Genomic DNA, 22,249 nt, shown 5'->3' on the forward strand with positions numbered 1-22,249 from the left:
CAATAGAGTGATATGCTGTACAAAATGTCAGAGTTCTGGTTTATGTAAAATATTTTTCGAATAGGTCTGAACATACTGAAGCATTTTCTAAAAAGTTCCCGGCACTAGCAATGTTGTATGATTTTTTTATAAATTAATACCGCCCGGAAAAGCCGAGTACTTAGAGAGAATAGAGTGATATGCTGTGCGAAATGTTGGAGTTCCGGTTTATCTAAAATATTTTTCGAATAGTTCTGAACATATTTATGCAGTTTCTAAAAAGTTCCCTGTACTAACAATGTTGTATAAATTTTTAATAAATTTATATCGCTCGAGCGCTGCGTACCACTTTCTTTTAATTAATAATACGTCACTTTGATTTACTCCTCAAGCTGAAGAACATTAAGGTGATGCTGGAGCCGTCTGTTTTACCGGCATTTTTTTGTCGAAACGTAGCGTCGTTAATATTTGACAGAATTAAAAATCCTTCTCCAGAATTGCAGTACATACATTAATGATTCAGGGGAACTCCGATTTTATATAGAAAACGAGAAAAAATTACGGAAGTACAGATTTTCTTATCTACTTTTATCCCAATATGGCGTCTCGAGTTGCGGCGAGCTGTCAGCTCGTCACAAGATGTATTTCATATAAGAGATATACCATTGGTACGAACGCGAAAACAAGTTCCCCTGAATTGTACAACAATAAAAACATCGATAAACCCCCCAAATCAAGATTTGGAAGCGTAATATAAAAGTATAATTTCGATGTGTATCGTGCGTATGTGTGCGTGCAATGTAGCGTGCTATCCTTGTCTATATCTTTGTCTATACAAGGACAGATATAGTCGGTGAGCACTTCTTTATCGACGCTGATCGAGTTCGCCTGCGGCTCCAGCATCCCCTTAATTTGACATACACATTATTTTTATTTTTTATTCTAGTATACCGAAAAGAGAGAATGTAAGATTAAAATGATTCGATGCTATAGGGAGAGAAGTCTCCAAAAATAGAAGAGTATGTAGCAAACATTTTCATGAACATTGCATCTTTTATACCTGCATGAAAAATGGAAGCATAAAAAGATGTTTGCGTCCAGGAGCTATTCCTACATTGCATCTTATGAAAGAAATGTTAAGGTAAATTATAAATATTTTAACAAAGTATTGTTTATAGTTAAATTATACTGATTTTCATAAATATGCAGCAAATAATCTCATAATTTTTAGACATAAAAGTACTATTACCATAAATAACAATTTGGATTCTGAAAATCCAATTAATAAAAATCTGAATTCTGAAAATGTGGTTGATAAAAATTTTAATTCTGAAAATCTGATTGCACATGAGTAAGTATTCCATTCTTGTTAAATTAAATTATCAGTTTACCTAACAAAAATTAACAAAAACGTGTTTTGATTGAACAGAGATAGTGTAAAAGTCAAGCAGGTACGTATGGACAGTAAGGATTACGAACAAGATTTCTTTAACCTTGAACATACAACATGTAAAACACAAGAAACTGAAAATATTCAAAAAGTAGTCAATACAGCAATAAAAAGGTATGGTTAATATTAAAAAGGACGTGATAAAACATCTTTTGGTTATACTTTATTAATAATAATTGTGTTCTATATGTATAGAAAAAGTGAAAGTGGAGAAGTCAACCAAAAACGCCGTCGTCTTACAAATAGATTTGTTGGTGATTTTTGTCGTAATGATTTTACATCTGATCATGATTGGAAATTATTTCGAAATTATTATGAAAAAACATCACAAAAGTTAAAAGTTTTACAAGCAAGGGATAGACGTAAAAGTAAAAGAATTAAAACTTTTAAGGATACAATAATTCATTTGAAAAATAACGGATTGATTTCTAGCGAGGTTGCTACTGTTATGGATGTAAGTAAAATATGATGTTTTTAGGCTCCTGACACAGGCCCGTATTCATAGCTGTAGGTGGTTGTCGTCAATCGCAACGTGGTCAAACGGGACGCTCCCGTCTCTTTTAAATATAATTAAATAGAGTAGTAATAAAATAGAATAGAATACAAGAGTAATATATAGTAGAATAGCTCCAATAATATAATAATTAAGTTAATTGTCGTCCTGCGAAAACAAGGTCTACTTGGACTGACTTTATATCCCTTGTACCTCGTTTATTCTTTTTTTCCGTTTTATAACACAATGCATTAGTATTAGTACGTTTTAAGGGAAAAACAATTTACAAATATAATAAGAAATCAGAAATAATGCTATATATATTCTTATTTGAAAAGACGTAAAAATGAAACTCTGTTATGAGTCCGGATCGTCCTAATTGATCAGCTGTACGCAGACCCATAAAGTGATTTACCGCCTGAGAATTGAAACATCCATGTTATTTATAGTCAATTATATTTTGAGATTATCTTTAGACGTTTAAGATGCTGTAAGCAAAGTACAAAACCATATTAACATTAGGGCTATTACTTATATCTTATATACAGTATATAATAACATATATATAATATACTTATTATACCTATTGCTTAAAATAATTTTGAAATAGAACGGACTATAAATATCAGTCAATGATAGCCAAAGTTTGATTCTCTCATTAGCTCTTTCATCTAATTATTATATATATATATATATATATATATATATATATATATATATATATATTATTTTTTAAATACGTTTATTGACTCCCCTCAGGGTTGCAAGGCGTTTTGTAGGGACGTTCCCAACCCTTTATTCAATTCTCATCCAATACTACCCTTCTCCTCTCACTTAACCCTTTGGACCAACGGCTTAACGTCTCTTTCCGAAAGACGGAGCCCAGTTTGCTCCGCACAAGAGCCTATCTTGCACGGAGGGTGCAGCTTTCGGAAAAAACATTCCATGTTTACATGGCTCTAGTGGACTCGAACCTGGTTCCTCAGATTACGAGTCTGGCGCTCTACCACTAGACCACACTGCCGCTATATATATATATATATATATATATATATTGAAAGAATTATTTCAATTCTGTTAATATGTTATTTTATTATTTTTCTTAAGGTTATTTGTTTGTTTTCAAAATTTTTTGTTTAAGCTACAATAAATATTCCAGCTGTAGAAATTATGAAAAATGTTCTGAGTAAAGGCCGCGTTACAAAATATCAAGAAGCTACAAGACAATTTGCTGCCACGTTATTATTTTATTATTTTATTCAAATGCAGCTTATAATAATGTGAGACAAACATTTCAAAATAGATTACCTCATCCAAGAACTATAAGAAAATGGTTCAGTACAATTGATTTTAATCCTGGAATTACTATGCAAATATTGAAGTCAATTAAAAGTGTAATAGACGAAAACGAAAAAAGTGGTAAAATTCTACAGTTTGGAATACAAGTAGATGAGATGTCCATTAAGAAATGTGTTGAATGGGATGGTTGGAAATTTTATGGCCATGTGGATCTTGGGATAAATTTTGATGATATTGATGATGGCAGAGAAGCCACGTATGCTTTGGTTGTAATCCTCGTAGCTTTAAACGGTCATTTTAAAATGCCAATATCTTATTATTTTATTAGAAACTTGAATGCTGAAGAAAGATCAAATATTATCACAAATAATTTAATAATTTTAAGTGAAAATGGCATAAAAAATATAAGATCGATCACTTTCGACGGTGCTGGTTCTAATTTATCAATGATAGAAAATCTTGGGAGTAAGGCCAAGGAAGATTTTAATAAAACAACATTTCTACATCCTATTTCGAAAGAACCCATACACGTTGTACCTGATGCTTGTCATATGTTAAAGCTAGTCAGAAATACGTTTAGTAATTGTAATATTATCGATGACGAAGGTAGATTTGTTCTTTGGAAATATTTAGTAATGCTTGTAGACTTGCAAGAGAAAGAAAAAGTTTATCCTGGGACAAAAATCAGTAGAAGACACATTAATTTCCATAATGAAAAAATGAAAGTTAAACTAGCAGCACAGGTTTTAAGTACTAGAGTAGCCAATGCATTAATCTTTTTAAGTCGTATATACTTTGAATTTTTGGAAGCATTAGCTACAGCACGATTTTGTCAAATTTTTAATATTTTTGATTTACTGAACAGCAGAAGAAAATTTGGGAAAAATAAAACAGAGGAGTGCATAACTCTTGAAAACTTGCAAATGATGGAAAAAAATATTATATATTACACTACCCTTACGAAAAAGTAGTACTAGCAATCAGTACTCAGTACTGAGTGATCAGTACTCGTAGTATTGAGAGTATTAGTATGTTAATACTCATGAATACTGCAGAATGGTCAGTACTGCGTCTGTCAGTGCTTACAGTACTGGCAGTACTACAAGCAATAATACTCATTAGTACTTCAAAGTATTGAAGTGGTTAGTACTTTATCAGATTAATATTCGGAGTACTATCATGATAGTACTGCCAGTACTGTAAGAAACTAATAGGCACAGTACTGACCATTCTGCAATATTCATGAGTATTAAGGAGGTTGGTTCGTTCTCTGTGCGGGGAAAGGGCGCGCGGCAGGGGAAAAGCATATAGGTTAGATTTTCGTCGCGTGAAATAAACAAATTTTAGCAAATAAATATGTGGAATGCATTTAATTGCTGTTTCTTAAGGTTTAAAAAGAGTTGTTTGTACAATTGAAACCCAAATACGTTATTATCCACATTGAAATGTGGAAATAATAAATGTGGTCCTGTTTTATTTTTACAATTTCTTGATAACTATAAAGACGAATCATTTCAGTCTTCGAGAAAGTTCTTCCTAAATATGTAAAGAGTTATTTGCACCTATTTTCACTAAATTCTTATCATTTTTAATATGCTTTCGAGAGTTACATTACAGGTTACGTAACATTTCTGCTGTGTCGCCCGTGTATAAGAGAGAGACAAGAGTATAACTTCAATAATTAATTACTCGACAACCATGCAGATGATTGTCTTCAACTTTGGCATGGACGACAGATTCCCATAGACGAATATTCTCCGTAAATTTGAACTAATTCTTATCAAATTGATTTTACTAACCACTCTCCTTAACATACTAATACTGTCAATACTACGAGTACTGATCACTCAGTACTGAGTACTGAGTGCTAGTACTACTTTTTCGTAACGTATCTTGGAAATACTAAATTAATAAAATACTAAATTAACACACTAAACTATCAATATGACGTTATTTTGATATCATCTTGACTTTTTGTTCTACTTGGATAGTACTGCGTAAGTAGGGGAGAGTGGGCTCTCTTGAGTCACGGGGTTCAATGTGACAGTGCGAGTTTTCTGTATTAACGTTTTGCAAAATAGTGACGGTGGGTATGAAAACTTTCGTTTTCAAAACATATAACTTCCATCAAAAAATTATGCCGAAATAAGCATATATACTTTAGTTAAAGGCAGATATGTAATTGGAGCCTTGCAAAGTAAAGAGCATCGGCAAAAAATGCCCGTTTTCGGTACCTCGATTTTTGAAACTTTTTTTATGCCAAATGGTTACTTATGATAACCCAATAATCCCTGCAAAATTTCAAGATGAACATATGCCCCGTTTAAGAAATATAGGGGGTCAAAGTTGACCATGTCCAATCAAAAAATATAGCAGCTTCACATTTATACTCCAATAATAATGTCCAAAAAATTCAGCCGAAATGGTTCTTTTAAGATTTTTGGCTGCTGATTACGAATCTGAAGTCAGATTTTAAAAATTCAAAATGGCGGATCTAATATGGCGGACGAATTTTTCTTAAATTCATCAGATTCACTTGAAACTCGTTACTCGGGGGTTTTTGGGGTCGTTGATTACGAAATTGAAGTCAGTTTAGAGAAATTCAAAATGGCGGATTCAATATGGCGGACTGATTTTTTTAAAATTCATCGGATTCACTTGAAACTCGTTACTCGGGGGTTTTTGGGGTTCACCAAATACGAAAGAGATATCAGATTTTAAAAATTCAAAATGACGGATCCTATATATCCAGCAAAGGCAAGATGTAATAATCCAACCAACGAAGGCAAGATGTAATGCATAATCCAGCCAGCAAAGGCAAGATGTAATAATCCAACCAACGAAGGCAAGATGTAATGCATATTCCAGCCAGCAAAGGCAAGGTGTAATAATCCAACCAACAAAGGCAAGATGTAATCGACAATCCAGCCAGCAAAGACAAGATGTAATGCCAAATCCAGGATGGAATGGAATGTTAATGAAATGATGATCTGCTGATCGTCTTTTGTTTTCAGGGTTTCGTAACTCTAGGCCGAACTGTTTAAAACGAGACTCAGTCCGCTCGACGCTTACCGCTCCTAGGTAGAATATAGGTCCAATGTAAGGAAAAATAGGTCCATTGTAGGACAAAATAGGTTCTATGTAGGATCAAAGTAGGTTTAATGTAGTGACAAAGAAGATTTGGTGTTGGTTAAAAGTTAGTTCACCGTTAGATTCGTAATCAGCGACCCCAAAAACCCCCGAGTAACGAGTTTCAAGTGAATCCGATGAATTTTAAAAAAATCAGTCCGCCATATTGTATCCGCCATTTTGAATTTCTCTAAACTGACTTCAATTTCGTAATCAGCGACCCCAAAAACCCCCGAGTAACGAGTTTCAAGTGAATCTGATAAATTTAAGAAAAATTCGTCCGCCATATTGGATCCGCCATTTTGAATTTTTAAAATCTGACTTTAGATTCGTAATCAGCAGCCAAAAATCTTAAAAGAACCATTTCGGCTAAATTTTTTGGACATTATTATTGGAGTATAAATGTGAAGCTGCTATATTTTTTAATTGGACATGGTCAACTTTGACCCCCTATATTTCTTAAACGGGGCATATGCTCATCTTGAAATTTTGCAGGGATTATTGGGTCATCATAAGTAACCATTTGGCATGAAAACAGTTTCAAAAATCGAGGTACCGAAAACGGGCATGGGGCTTGCCGAGGCTCATTTTTACTTGTCATAACTTTTTGATATGTATGGATTTCTAGGGATTCTACAGTTAAAAAAAATTCATAAGACGTTCGTCGGGATCTAGGTTCAATACCAACGTGCGCACAAAAACGTTTAATTGTTCTGTATCTGAAATATTTACGATAAATAATATCGATATTCAGTGGGGCCCAATGTGACGCAGGTTGATGGGGTTCTCTGTGCCACGCTTACAGAACTACCTAACCTACCTACGTGACAGCGCGAGTTTCCGTAGTGTGTTTTGATCGCGGAATAGTAAATGTTAGTGCCTAAATTTTCCTATAAAATGAAATAATTTCCATCGATAATCATATCCACACTTTCATTTTCTCTTTTTTTCACCCTTTAGTTACAGATCACATGTAATCAAGTCGCTCAAGTCGCTGTGAGGCAATATTCGTTGATCTCTGCTAGGTTACGACAAAAAGTGAGGTTATAGGACTTTGTTTTCAGTTTTCAATTTCTTAGGTCATCTGATGAAACAAATATGACACGATTATTGATAAATTGGTTCTCTAGCACAGTCTTGGTTTTACCTTTTTGTAGAGAGAAGAGTTAATAGACTACATGTCACAGGGTACCCTACCTTTCATATTACATGTCACAGGGTATATACCCTACCTTTCACATTACATGTCACAGTGTACCGTACGCTATGGCTCAATCGACTCCACGCGTGGGGTCCACTGTGACAAACGCAGCATTTCGAAATATCATTATTTTTGCAAAATATTTCTAAAAATTTACTTCTTAAATCATTTACAAATAAAGTTTATTATATTAAACATCGAATAGTCTCATTTATATTATAATGAAGTTATTAAAAACCATTTTTAATGTGATTTGAAAAAACGTGGTTCAAGGGTGCCCACTCTCCCCTACTACGCCTGTACCATACGTTAGTATCCCACGAGTATTCGATAAGTACTAAAAGAGTACTGGAGGGAGTACTGGAGGGATTACTGGTGGGAGTACTGGAGGGAGTACTGGGGGGAGTACTGGAGGGAGTACTGGGGGGAGCACTGGGGGGAGTACTGGAGAAAGTACTGGAGGGAGTACTGGACGGAGTACTAGAGGAAGTACTGAAGGGAGTACTGAATGAGTATTGGATGAGTACTGGGAAGGAGTACTGATGAAGTCAGTATGGTCGAATTTAGTAGTACTTTAAGTACTTATGTCTCCAGTACTTTCACCAATACTTTTTCTAGTATTAAAACCAGTACTACTTTTTCATAAGGGTAACTATATTCAGTATGGCGTCGTATAGCCACTATTCTATCGGCTTCGCTTGCCGTGTTCGCTTGCTGAGGAAGGAGGCGCAGTGTGTGGAGCCGTAATTGACGAGAGTCGTGATATCTGGTATATACAGTGTTTATTCTTATTACTACTATGTACAGTGTATCTATGTACAGGGTTGCGTGGCCCTAAGAAGGGCCGTTGATTGGATTATTATGTGGCCCTGAAAAGGACCGATTGGTTCCGCCTTACAGCGGAGCGCGTTCACTCCAGAGGAGGCACGGTGTTGTTCGCGTCCGGTGGAGTGGCTGTTGCGGTCCCCACGTGCCGGGCTTCCTCCAAGCCGGAGGTGTACCGGGCGGCGCGGCGTGCCGGAGGCTCGGCGATCGAGATCCGTGTTACAGGGCTGATGTCCTGAGGCTGCTCGGGCTGTTTCGGCGACAGCGATGGGCGTGAAGTCGGTGGCCTCGTATTCCGTCGGCGCAGTATCACGGGTTATCCAAAAGTAGAGCTCTCGTGCGGTGGCTTCCATACATGAGGGCCACTGAGTTAGAATTGCTCGATGATGCCTTCGCTGCTGGCCTTTATATACAGGTCCTTGCTGAACTTTAAACGCGAGAAAGCTCAGCCGCCTGGCGGTGAAAGCCCTTATTATGCTTTTACTTCTCGGTGTTTGGGCCATGCGGATGGCACGTGCTCGTCGCGCGTTCGGCGCGCGTACGACCGGTTGTCGTTCCGCTGGCTCGGTTTTGCGTGTACAACTGGTTGCTGTTCCGCAGGCGCGATAAATTGTGTGTGGTCTGTTGACCGCCACATTCAGTCATTACAAATAGTCTATAAAAAGACTGGTGAACGTATACCCATTTTGCAAAGTAAAAAAAGAGTCGGTTTTGGGGGTTTTATTGTAGGCATGAATAGCGCGTTACATGTAGCAAAGTATTTATTTGAAAGAAAACTTATTACATATTTACTAACATATAAAATGTCTCAGGATCACATAGAGATATTTTTTTCAAGTATAAGAAGAATGGGAGGATTTAATAATAATCCGACTTGTCTCCAATTCAAAAGGTCATATAAGAAATTGATGACCCATGTTCATGCAATAGTACCAGAAGAAGGAAATTGTACCGTCCAAGATGAAACCCACATTCTTAAACCTGAAATAGAAACAAACAACGCGGATGAATTATTAGTTGATAACATTTTGACATTGTCTGATCACGATTATGGGTCTTCAAATAGTTGGTGCTGTAATGAATACAATTCAGAAGTTGTAATTTACATAGCTGGGGTTGTGGTTAAAAGTATTAAGGATCAAATTAAATGTGATACGTGTCACCAAAGTTTAGAGACTAAGGTAACCAAATGTTAAATATTCCAATATCGCGCTAATTGTCAAGCCATATTTTGATTAGCGTGGTCACTAGCCTCGCACCCGGTAGCCTATTTCCGTCTTCTTCCATCAGAGGCCCCCCCCTCTTTCTTCTTGTCTGCCACGTCCTTACCGTTTAGATGCAACGAATGTATCTCTCAGTGAATTCTGTCTATATATAATAAACATTCCATTCTTTTGAGGCTTAATCGAGGTCTATTGTTTTCTATCGCAACCCCGGATATCCCCAACAGGTTATGGGCCCAGGAACGACGTCGAGCCCAATCGATATCTGAGTCCGTTGCAAATATAACCTAAACTGGCCACGAGTGATAGAAAGTCCGCTGTATCTGCGGCTATTGTAAAGAGTGAAGTCGAAGAGACTACTGTCACTGAAGTCATCTGTGTCACTGAAGTCATGGGTAGCAGTAAATTGAGTTCGAATAAGATTCATTATCTAAGGGAAGATAATTACGAGTCGTGGAAAATACACGCTGAGGCTCTTCTGTGTAATAATTATCTTTGGGAGTACGCAAGTGGAGAGTGTGCTTTACCTGACTCAATTGCTGGAGTCACAGCAGATGCAAGAGAAGCCGAAAGAAAGAAATGGATAAGGAATGACAGAAAGGCTAAGTCTACTCTTTTGTTGGCAATACACCTTGATGAAGTGAAGGGATTGAGTGAATGTGAGACATCGCGAGACTTGTGGCTGAAGCTCGAATCCACGTATGCGTCAAGAGGTCCAGCGAGGAAGGCGACCTTGTGGAAGGAGCTTTGGATGTTAAGGCTGCAAGAAGGAGGCGATGTTAAGGCTCATTTAAATCGTCTTTCTAATATCTTGAAGAAACTGAAACCCATGGGAGTGGTGATAGACTGTGAGTTTGAATCCATTATTGTATTATGCAGTCTACCTCCGTCATACTCAGATTTCAGGTGTGCCATGGAGAGTCGAGACGAAGTAATGCCTCTGGATAAGTTGAAAATTAAAATTCTGGAGGAGACTCAGCTCAGACGTCAAGTAGATTTGGTTCAAGCATCCGGAAGTCTAGCTCTGAATCGTTGGAAGGATCGCGGGCAGAAGAAGCGGATTCAGCGTGCGGACAACAAAGGAAAGTCAGGTGCACCAGAGAAACCAAAGTTTCGATGCTATGGGTGTCAAGGTTATGGACATGTGATAGCGGAATGCCCAGATAAGGAAAAGGGGAATCAACCCCCGCAAAAGTCTGAGGATTCGAAACAGAAAGCTAATGCCGTCAATGAATCATATGCTGTATGTTATATGGCAGCATCTCGAGTGTGCAAGCCACTAGATACACAAGGTTGGATCCTTGATAGTGGATGTACGTCACATCTATGTGGCGACGAGCGATTATTTCAAAATCTGGATTCATCAGCGCAAGGACAGCTAAACCTAGCTAGCAACACGTCGACAGCCATTGATGGAAGAGGTGCGGTAATCGTCAGATCATCGGTTCCTGGCGAAGACAGAATGACTAACGTTGAGCTGAAGAACACCCTCTTTGTACCGGACTTAAGAAATAATCTGGTCTCGGTTTCTAAAATCACTCAGAGAGGTCATAAGGTGCTCTTTGATAGGGACAGGGCAGTTGTCACTGATGGGAGAGGACACGCCACAATGTTCGCACAACGTAAGGGTAATTTATATTACTTAAATACTTATCATAATCAAGCTTTGAGTGCTTTAGGCGCCCAGAAGAACGCTGACTTGAAAACCTGGCTTGAGAGAATGGGCCATCTCAATCAAAAGGATTTGATAAAGATGCTGCATGATGTCTATGAGCAAGATGGGTTCGAGAAACACTCAGAAGACTTGTCGGCGTGCGAGATATGCACTCGAGGTAAGATGACCGCATTACCGTTTCCAAAAGGTGCATTACCATGTTCGGAGTTACTTGAAATACTACACACAGATGTCGTTGGGCCCATGCGTACACAGGCGAGAAATGGTGCCCGGTACTTTGTCACATTTATTGACGACGCGTCAAGATGGTGCGAATTATATTTTCTAGGGCAAAAATCAGGAGTCCTGGAAGCTTTCAAGCAATAAAAGAGTCATGTCGAGAGAAAAACAGGCAAAAAAATAAAGTATCTACAATCAGATAACGGTAAGGAATACTGCAACTCAGAGTTTGACGGGCTCCTAATACAATTTGGAATAGGACGACAATTGACAGTGCCACGAACTCCTGAACAGAATGGGACTGCCGAGAGAATGAATCGGACATTGCTGGATATGGCAAGGTGTCTTTTGCTACAGTCAGGATTACCACCAAGTTTTTGGATGGAGGCAATTGCAACCGCGGGCTACATAAGGAATAGGTCCCCTACCCCATACGAGAAGTGGATAGGAGAGATACCAACCCTAGACCACATGAGAAAGTTTGGTTCAACTGCCAATGTTTTGGACAAGACACAGCCTAAGGACAAGTTTGCGGCAAGGTCAATGAAAGGCATTTTGGTAGGATATCCTAGAGAAACAAAAGGGTACAGAGTATGGTTGCCCGATTTGAAGAAGATAGTGATAGCAAGAGACGTGCGAGTCCATGAAAATGAAGAGAAGTCACCTTCACGTCTGACATCGTTGGAGTTGGTCGAGGACGAGGCGGTGCTAACCATGAAGTGAACGAGGATCAAAATCAGATAGAAGCTGAAATTCATACGCAGGGCCGTGACGTGGATTCGCAGTCACCTAAGGTAAATCAACCTCGACCTGAAGATCGAAGTGAGACACCAGAAGAAACCAGTCAGCGGGACGAGAGTAATGACGGGGACGAAGATCAAGAGAATGATCGACAATCCAATACTCTCCGCCGGTGCCCTGGCAGGCCTAAGGTTTTGCGGACTGGACAGAGAGGTAGACCGCAAAAACAATATTCCACGCTTCGTAACAGTGAATCGATGGAGTTACCGGAGAATCTTCTAACTGAAGAACTCGAGGATGATGTCTTCGCAGGGCCTGCGGAACTTTCTCTATGTGAGGTAATGGCAAGCGAAGAAAGGGAAGAATGGGAGGAAGCCATAATGTCAGAGATCATCAGTTTGATTAAACACGATACGTTTGAAATTACTGACAAGCAGGGACATCAGAATGTGATTGGCTGTAGATTAGTTCTGACTAATAAATATCGCCCTGATGGAACGGTTGAAAGGCGGAAAGCCAGACTGGTGGCTAAAGGGTATAGTCAACGATACGGAGTAGACTATAAGGAAACTTTTGCACCGGTCGCACGCCTGGAGTCCATCAGATTTCTCATGGCACTATCTGTGGAGTATGGCCTGAAGATACATCAACTTGATGTGGTAACTGCATACTTAAATGCTCCGTTACGTGAGGAAGTAATCATGGAGGTTCCTGGCATGCTGGAGAAGATGCTGCAGAAGATCACCGTGAATACGAAGATAGAATCAACGGTTAGAGAGAAGGCAAGCAATATGTTGGGCAAGATATGCGCCGGGAGGAGTGTATGTCGATTGAAGAAGGCTCTATATGGACTTCGGCAAGCCGGACGAGATTGGCATGAGGAGTTAAAACAAAAACTGCTAAGTATAGGACTAACGCCGGTAGCTGGAGAACCTTGTATGTTTGTCTTACATCGTAACGGGGATATACTTGTTGTCACACTTTATGTAGATGACATATTAATAGCTGCAAGGGACGTTAGTTGGATAAATGAGATTAAAGTTAAACTAACCGATAGTTTTGAAATTAAGTATCTTGGTCTTGCAAAATTCTGTCTAGGTCTTGAAATTCACCAAGAAGCTGAATCCATTGCGGTTAACCAACGTGAATACACCCTGGACGTCTTGAAGCGCTTTGGGATGGACCAGTGCAATAAGGTGGCTACTCCTGCGGAAGCAAGTTCTAAGAAAAAACCGGAAGAGACGACTGTCTCAACTACAGGTAAATGGCTATACCGAGAATTAGTGGGTGCTCTTATGTACCTATCAGTCGCTACGAGACCAGATATCTCAAACACTGTGTCAAGGCTGGCACAATTCACGAATGAGCCCCGAGATCATCATTGGCTAGCTGCCAAGCGACTTTTAAGATACTTGGCAGGAACATTGGACCTCGGGCTGTACTTTAAGAAGACGGGACGACCAATGTATGGATACTCAGATGCTGACTTCGCGAACGATATAACTGATGGGAAATCCTACTCTGGATATGTCTTCCTATTCGAGGGGTCTGCAATCGCTTGGAGGTCACGGAAACAACAAACTGTCTCCTTATCTTCCACGGAGGCAGAATATATCAGTCTGAGTGAAGCAGTGAAGGAAGCCATCCATCTTCAGGGTTTGTTCGAGGAGTTGAAAATTGCAGGATCGAGCGGTTCTAAGATTTACATCGACAATAGGGGTGCCGAATGTATTGCCAAAAATCCAACATCACACGATAGAGTAAAGCATATAGACGCCCGCCATCATTTTATCAGAGAGAAGATTGCAACAGGCGAAGTGCGGATAGAGCATGTCCCGAAAAATGATATGTTGGCGGACATCCTTACAAAGGCGCTGGGAAGACCACAACACGAAAAGTTCGTGCGAGGAATGGGAATAAGGACGATCCAGGAGAGGAACAAATATGGACATGCCAATTAAGGGGGCGTGTTAGATATTCCAATATCGCGCTAATTGTCAAGCCATATTTTGATTAGCGTGGTCACTAGCCTCGCACCCGGTAGCCTATTTCCGTCTTCTTCCATCAGAGCCCCCCCTCTTTCTTCTTGTCTGCCACGTCCTTACCGTTTAGATGCAACAAATGTATCTCTCAGTGAGTTCTGTCTATATATCCCATACAGCACATGATATCTTTCGAATGTTCTGTACTCGTACTGTACATGTACGTACCGTATATAATATACCTGGAACATTTCTATAACATCTCTAATAGTACATTATTTTTCGTAAATTCTCAGGATGTACTTGTAATATCTCAAAGTAGTACATTATTTTTCGTAAATTCTCAGGATGTACTTGTAATATCTCACAGTAGTACATTATTTTTCGTAAATTCTCGTATACTACTCAGAATATATAAATTAATACGGATTAGAAGATAAAGTGTCCGCTCGCGGTGTGTTGCTTTCACCGACGACGCCGAATCGGCTAAGTCCGAAGGCGGCGTGTTGATGCGCGCGCTAGGCGAGCCGAAGTCGCCCCGATGAGAGTCGATCGGGCACGAAGCCACGAACACGAAGTCGGACGTCGGCGGTCGGACATCTTGTCGAAGTTGTGTCGTGCACGCAAGCGAGAAGCGCGCGAGGACAAGAAACGATCCATGAGTGCGAGAAACGGCTGTCCATATAGTGTCCATGTGCGCGACGGTCTCGTCGACATAACCTTCCGCGGCTTCTTTGGCCCCGTTTTTATTAATTCGGTCATTATTTGCGTATGTGCACGCGAACGAGGAAACGATCCGCGAGTGCGAGAAACGGCTGTTCGTGTGCGCGACGGTCTCGTCGACATAACCTTCCGCGGCTTCTTTGGCCCCGTCTTTATTAATTCGGTCATTATTCGCGTATGTGCACGCGAGCGAGGAAACGATCCGCGAGTGCGAGAAACGGCTGTCTCCGTTCGACAGCAACGTACGACAGCACGTATACGGATACGTGTCTCGTGTGTCGTCCTAAAACGTTGCTCAAACGTTGCGTCAGCCTCTCGCTTTTGCCTTTCGTTCACTTCTACATTCGTAAAGAACGGAAAATATTGGTAAGTTTATTATCATAATTCGTAAATAGTGAATCGAGCGAGAATCGGCACAAATTAATATCACTGTTGTTATTATATTTTTCAGACTCGACGACCGGTGTTTCCTCCGTTTATCTTACACGGACGTATCTCGTGTGTCGTGCTGAAACGTTGCGTCAGCCTCTCGCTTTTGCCTTTCGTTTACTTCTACATTCGTAAAGAACGGAAAATATTTACATTTAGAATTATTCACATTTAGATTATCGGAACATTTAAAACGTTGTGTCTGGAGGAGCAGCTTATTTGTTTACTTTTCTAAACGCGAGATGCATTCCATTTGTCGCTCCTGTTTCGCGTGCTGGTTCTCGTTCCCATAAAATAGATTGCGTGCGACGACGAAGTGTTTGGCTCGCATACGTTGGAGTCAATTTGTGATACCAATTGTGTATTTGTGCAATACATACCAACAGCTCAACGAATTTTGCTTCGTCTTCTCGTTTTGTAATAGGTATGTTTCGTCGAGAGGATGACATGTAGTCAGGTTTTTAATAGTGACGGCGGAAAGGATTATATATAATATGCGCTGTCGTGCGAATAAGTGTCATATTGTCTATAGAGGAGGATGTTTCAATGCTATGCTCACCGATATTACGTCTCTATTGGTTCTCCATATATACAGAATATCCCATAATATATGTTTTTTTTTCTTAAAAAATATATTATGTACAGACATGTGCACATACGTATGTAACATGATATATGTATACTTATGTATATATGTGTGTGTACATCTATGTATACTGAAGGATGGTCCGTATATGGAAAGAATTTTGTAACATAATACAACACGTATTGAAACATCCACGGACAATATGATGCCTTCCCTTGCCATATACATGTATCATTCGTACAATTATAACTTGCCGCTTACTGTAAATGCGCTGCAATTACGTTATAAAGTCCATTCTAATTATTTTCTATTTGAAATATCGAGATTACCGTCTGACATAACTTACAAAATAAATGTTCGCACTGTAAGAATTGTTTGTCTTAATGTATTATTCAATTGAAAATGTATTCATGAGATATTTGAACGATTGCAGTGTTCTCGAACTTTAAATATTTTCCTATTTCTTTTTTGTTTACTTATGTGCAATCCTTTTTTTAAGAAAACGATTATTTTCGCTAGTTTTAAATATGTTCTTCATATGTACTCAAATCACTATGTGATTTAAAGTTCGAGAACACTGCAATGTAAGGAAATCGTATGTCACATAAAACAGGCAGTAATCTATTATTCATCCACGACTTTCAGGCTGTATCGCCCATCTCTAGTATAGGATAAACAAAATAATAATTACTTACCCGACTATGTAAATGATTAATGTATTATTCAATTGAAAATGTATTCACGAGATATTTGAACGATATTGCAGTGTTCTCGAACTTTAAATATTTTCCTATTTTTTTTTTTTGTTTACTTATGTGCAATCCTTTTTTTAAGAAAACGATTATTTTTGCTAGTTTTAAATATGTACTTCATATGTACTCAAATCACTATGTGATTTAAAGTTCGAGAACACTGCAATATAAGGAAATCGTATGTCACATAAAACAGGCAGTAATCTATTATTCATCCACGACTTTCAGGCTGTATCGCCCATCTCTAGTATAGGATAAACAAAATAATAATTACTTACGCGACTATGTAAATAATTAATGTATTATTCAATTGAAAATGTATTCACGAGATATTTGAACGATTGCAGTGTTCTCGAATTTTAAATCACACTTAATTTGTAAGTACATTTTTCTGTACAAACGATAACTTACGAGTGAGGACTCAGATTTTTAAATCTTTCCAACAAGTCGTGTGACTATAATACATTTTCCTATCCTTTTGTTCTAAATAAGCGTCATTAGATACACGACACATGTAAAAAATGCATATTTTCCTATTTCCTTTTGGTTTACTTATGTGCAATCCTTTTTAAGAAAACGATTATTTTCGCTAGTTTTAAATATGTACTTCATATCCCATACAGCACAAGTAGATACTGAGAATGTTCGAAGGATATCTCAGCAGCAGATTGCGTATATTCTCACAACATTCGAGATACGTACCACGATTTTCTGAGAACATACTCAGAACATTGCTATTTCCGCCTCACCTAGTTCATAGTATCTACTGAGAATATCCCGCAGTAAATACCAAGAATATCTCAGGTATCAATATAGAATCAAGAATAGAATATGCACGGTATATACTTATTACGTTCGATTAGGGTTAAATAATTGGTACTCTTTTATATTTTATAAATTCATATTTATTTATATGTGCATTGTAAATTATTGCCAATGTGTGTACATTATACACTACAAATATTAGTACTGACAATTAATACCGCAATAACGCCGAGTTTAATGCTTATGTTACTTCGAGTGTCATACGTGATGAGAGAATTGCTATAGAATAATAGATTACTGCCTGTTTTATGTCACATACGATTTCCTTATAGAATATTGCAGTGCTGTCGAGCTTTAAATCACATAGTGATTTGAGTACATATGAAGTACATATTTAAAACTAGCGAAAATAAATCGTTTTCTTAAAAAGGATTGCACGTAAGTAAACCAAAAAGAAATAGGAAAGTATGCATTTTTTACATGTGTCGTGTATCTAATGATGCTTATTTAGAACAAAAGGATAGGAAAATGTATTATAGTCACACGACTTGTTGGAAATATTTAAAAATCTGAGTCCTCACTCGTAAGTTATCGTTTGCACAGAAAAATGTACTTACAAATTAAGCGTGATTTAAAATTTGAGAACACTGCAATCGTTCAAATATCTCGTGAATACATTTTTAATTGAATAATACATTAATCATTTACATAGTCGCGTAAGTAATTATTATTTTGTTTATCCTATACTAGAGATGGGCGATACAGCCTGAAAGTCGTGGATGAATAATAGATTACTGCCTGTTTTATGTGACATACGATTTCCTTATATTGCAGTGTTCTCGAACTTTAAATCACATAGTGATTTGAGTACATATGAAGTACATATTTAAAACTAGCGAAAATAATCGTTTTCTTAAAAAAACGATTGCACATAAGTAAACAAAAAAGAAATAGGAAAATATTTAAAGTTCGAGAACACTGCAATCGTTCAAATATCTTATGAATACATTTTCAATTGAATAATACATTAAGACAAACAATTCTTGCAGTGCGAACATTTATCTTGTAAGTTATGTCAGACGGTAATCTCGATATTTCGAATAGAAAATAATTAGAATGGACTTTATAACGTAATTGCAGCGCATTTACAGTAAGCGGCAAGTTATAATTGTACGAATGATACATATATATGGCAAGGGAAGGCATCATATTGTCCGTGGATGTTTCAATACGTGTTGTATTATGTTACAAAATTCTTTCCATATACGGACCATCCTTCAGTATACATAGATGTACACACACATATATACATAAGTATACATATATCGTGTTACATACGTATGTGCACATGTCTGTACATAATATATTTTTTAAGAAAAAAGAAACATATATTATGGGATATTCTGTATATATGGAGAACCAATAGAGACGTAATATCGGTGAGCATAGCATTGAAACATCCTCCTCTATAGACAATATGACACTTATTCGCACGATAGCGCATATTATATATAATCCTTTCCGCCGTCACTATTGAAAACCTGACTACATGTCATCTTCTCGACGAAACATACCTATTACAAAACGAGAAGACAAAGCAAAATTCGTTGAGCTGTTGGTATGTATTGCACAAATACACAATTGGTATCACAAATTGACTCCAACGTATGCGAGCCAAACACTTCGTCGTCGCACGCAATCTATTTTATGGGAACGAGAACCAGCACGCGAAACAGGAGCGACAAATGGAATGCATCTCGCGTTTAGAAAAGTAAACAAATAAGCTGCTCCTCCAGACACAACGTTTTAAATGTTCCGATAATCTAAATGTGAATAATTCTAAATGTAAGTATATCAGCTCGTTGTGCATTAGCTGAAAAACGTAAGACGTAAGAAAAATAGGCGTTTAACGGTCAGTGTAAAATTGATTGCGTGTGACATACGCTTAACTAAAGGTTCTTATTTCCTAATATGAAACTTTCCTTACGAGAATAATACCTATCCGAAATAATACTTAATATTTTGCTAACGCATATAACACTAAAATTAAAGATTTTTGGTTTTTTTGCATTACGCTAAACCATATTAAATAAGTTCTCTATGCAAAACTGGACCAACACGGGCAGTGTGTCACTACGGCAGAATTGCATTGATAATACTGGCACAGTGAGGCAATGACCTTAGGATTCTCTCTAAATAACTAAGAGTAGTTATTAACATATTTATCTGGAAAACTATATAATCATTTACGTCGCGTAAGTAATTATTATTTTGTTTATCCTTTACTAGATATGGGTGATACAGTCTGAAAGTATCGTATCGATACGCATCATGAATGAAAATATCGTCCATCTCTATCCTATACCATTAATCACTTCCACTTAATTCCTATACACGGAAAACTAATATTGCAGACCAACATTAAAAAAATAAAACTTTTAAGAAAGGAAACATGTTGCTACAGCATCTCGACAATATTGCAAAGAAGACCAACATTTAAAAAATAAAACTTTTAAGAAAGAAAACATGTTGCTACAGCATCTCGACAATATTGCAAAGAAGACCAACATTTAAAAATGAAACTTTTAAGAAAGAAAACATATTGCTACAGCATCTCGACAATATTGCAAAGAAGACCAACATTTAAAAAATAAAACTTTTAAGAAAGAAAACATGTTGCTACTAAACTGATCTGACTCTTACGCAAAAAGATAAATATTCATATTAATTACTGCATCGTTTACAATCTAACGTACGTTTTCCAAAGGCACGTTTTCCAAAGACACGTTTTCTTTTTCTTGTTCTTTGTTTCTCGTCATACGTTCCTTGGCATGGGCTAACCATATTTTAATCGGAGCTGAAAAATATAATAACAACAGTGACATATTAATTTGTGCCGATTCTCGCTCGATTCACTACTTACGAATTATGATAATAAACTTACCAATATTTTCCGTTTTTTACGAATGTAGAAGTGAACAAAAGGCAAAAGCGAGAGGCTGACGCAACGTTTGAGCAACGTTTTAGGACGACACACGAGATACGTCCGTGTAAGATAAACGGAGGAAACACCGGTCGTCGAGTCTGAAAAATATAATAACAGTGACATTAATTTGTGCCGATTCTCGCTCGATTCACTATTTACGAATTATGATAATGAACTTACCAATATTTTCCGTTCTTTACGAATGTAGAAGTGAACGAAAGGCAAAAGCGAGAGGCTGACGCAACGTTTCAGCACGACACACGAGATACGTCCGTGTAAGATAAACGGAGGAAACACCGGTCGTCGAGTCTGAAAAATATAATAACAGTGACATTAATTTGTGCCGATTCTCGCTCGATTCACTACCCGTGGAAAACAGTTAAATATGAACTTTATATGGACCTTAATAAAATCTCCATTTAAATTTTATTTGATTTAAATTAATGCTGAATAACTGCATTAATATGGCTCATATTTGTTCTATATATAAAACTTAATTAAGAATATAAAAAGAAATGCCGATATACATTTCGATTAAAAATCTCGAACATATGAATACATGTCGTATATTCTTAATTGACGTGTATACTCGTACGTATGTTTCGTAGTATACAAAGTATATATACGTACTTCTTACAGTATCATTTCATCATCAAAATATTCGTATTTAATTTGGCTTAATAAGGATTTAATTAGCTAATATATTCAATTTAAATATTAATCTTATTGAAACCATATATGAAATTAATAAATTGTACATTTTATTCAAATTTCATTAAATTCAAATAAAGCTTTTATATGTTCTTAATATGTTGAATTCAAATAAGACCTTTATATGTTCTTAATAAGTTCTAAATCTAATTTAAATTTAATTAAATTCAAATAAGACCTTTATACGTTCTTAATGAGGCTTTTAAAGCACAGCGCGCGCGCACCTGGGGCTGGATCCTTGAATTTATTCGCAAGAAAAACGTATGCGGAAATTCTGCTCTTATAAAAAAGTTGCAAGTTGATTAACTAAAAGCCATGCGATCAACTTGCAACTTTTCTGTAAGAGTAGAATTTGCGCATACCTTTCTCTTGCGAATAAATTAAAAAATCCAGCCCCTGTTGTAGCTTGCCGAAATTTTGCGGTTTCAATCAACAGGCAATGTTTCTCAAACGTTTTGTAATATGTGTTTAAAATTGATTTTCAAATATTTTTCAAACGTTTAAAAAACATTGTCTGCTAATTAGGATAATAATGGGATTAGAGAATATGGTATCAACAGAGAATGAGTTATAAGATAAAAAAAACGTTTATAAATTACAATTATTGTGTTTATATTGGTTTGCTTTAAATCCAGTAGTACAAAAAGAAGATAAGTAAACTTCTGATAAAATTAACGAAATGCGCAACACTTGCGCAGTAATCGAATACATAAAAACAAATATTAATCGCTAGCAACAAAAAGATTGATGCAGTTGCACAAAATATTAATCACCATAAAAACCAAGAATACAATTTGCTAGCTCAAAAGAATAAAAATAGAGACATTTTTTATATACTTAATCAAACTGAACCCTTATGGAAAAATACACTCAACTTTTGGTGTTAACCGTTAAAAAAACACCATAGAAAAACTCTTAAAGTTGGGTGTGATTTCGGACCAATTGAAGGTTAACCATCATTTGAAGGTTAATCTTCAATTGGCGGTCCGAAATCACACCCAACTTTAAGAGTTTTTCTTCGGATGATGGTTAACCTTCAAGTGATAGTTAACCTTCAATTAATGATTAATCCTTAAAAAAT

The 22,249-nt window shown here is 37.2% G+C and overlaps 3 long non-coding RNA genes across 3 annotated transcripts; 2 read left to right on the forward strand and 1 right to left on the reverse strand.

The window, feature by feature from the left end:
* Nucleotides 1-362: 362 nt before the first annotated feature.
* On the forward strand, nt 363-2,234 carry LOC139786427 (uncharacterized). The gene is made up of 4 exons (XR_011722284.1): nt 363-1,120; nt 1,211-1,330; nt 1,409-1,543; nt 1,625-2,234. It is a non-coding gene; the product is annotated as an uncharacterized lncRNA (long non-coding RNA).
* A 6,082-nt stretch (nt 2,235-8,316) lies between these two features.
* LOC139786425 (uncharacterized) lies at nt 8,317-21,195 on the reverse strand. The gene is made up of 4 exons (XR_011722282.1): nt 20,638-21,195; nt 20,416-20,555; nt 20,228-20,328; nt 8,317-9,357 (listed from the first exon to the last, which is right to left on the reverse strand). It is a non-coding gene; the product is annotated as an uncharacterized lncRNA (long non-coding RNA).
* On the forward strand, nt 14,653-17,036 carry LOC139786426 (uncharacterized). Its single transcript, XR_011722283.1, has 2 exons — nt 14,653-15,305; nt 15,391-17,036. It is a non-coding gene; the product is annotated as an uncharacterized lncRNA (long non-coding RNA).
* Nucleotides 21,196-22,249: the final 1,054 nt, after the last annotated feature.

This window comes from Temnothorax nylanderi, unplaced genomic scaffold, assembly GCF_030848795.1.
Source record: "Temnothorax nylanderi isolate EJ_2023f unplaced genomic scaffold, tnyl_v1.0 TNYL_tig1033_pilon, whole genome shotgun sequence".
Taxonomy (NCBI): domain Eukaryota; kingdom Metazoa; phylum Arthropoda; class Insecta; order Hymenoptera; family Formicidae; genus Temnothorax; species Temnothorax nylanderi.